This window comes from Penaeus monodon, chromosome 25, assembly GCF_015228065.2.
Source record: "Penaeus monodon isolate SGIC_2016 chromosome 25, NSTDA_Pmon_1, whole genome shotgun sequence".
Taxonomy (NCBI): domain Eukaryota; kingdom Metazoa; phylum Arthropoda; class Malacostraca; order Decapoda; family Penaeidae; genus Penaeus; species Penaeus monodon.
In genome coordinates, this window is record NC_051410.1 from 34,496,362 (window position 1) to 34,496,974 (window position 613).

A 613-nucleotide genomic window follows, 5' to 3' on the forward strand; every position below is an offset into this window, starting at 1 on the left:
TATCGATCGAGAGAGACAACAAAGACGGCAAAGATTAAAATGAACATTCTTAAGAATTTGTCAACTTATTCTTGCCTTGTCTCTACCTCTTCCCCAGGAGTGAGAAGCTGAAGGGCAGGAGGGCACCAGCTATGGCACTCGGCACTCCTGTGTCCCCCCCACCTCACCCCCGCCCCACACCCAACTGCCCACGGTCTACCAGGCTACCCGCTGCCCAGGCCAATGGTAAGGACTTGTATTTGTTGTCTTTGTGAAGTAGACCGAGCGTGAACGTTGATCAGGTTAGTAATCAATAGTAAATTTATGTTGTAATTAATATCAAATTTATGCCGCAAGTAACCAGTAATTGTCGTTAGCCAATGGTTTAATGATTACTGTGATTTGCATAGGCTTTATGGAAACCGGTTTATAGCAAGTGGCTTCAGTGGTAAGTGGTCTGTCGTGGTTGTTTGTGTTTATGAAACGGTCAATTATCCGGTCTTGCCAGTCTGTCTTGCAAGCTGAGTGCCGACGCTGTTGGCAGAAACGCTTCCTTGATTTATTGAAAAGGGAGAAGTTCAGAATTACATTAATAACTGATTTATGAGAACTGGCTGGCATTAACTATGGGAAC

The 613-nt window shown here is 44.7% G+C and overlaps 1 long non-coding RNA gene across 1 annotated transcript in view; it reads left to right on the forward strand.

Moving 5' to 3' along the window:
• Positions 1 to 613, forward strand: part of LOC119589448 — a 73,413-nt gene that overhangs the window by 60,685 nt on the left and 12,115 nt on the right. The window contains exon 2 of the long non-coding RNA XR_005230183.1: positions 98 to 225. This is a non-coding gene — a long non-coding RNA (uncharacterized LOC119589448). The remainder of the gene's footprint in view (positions 1 to 97; positions 226 to 613) is intronic.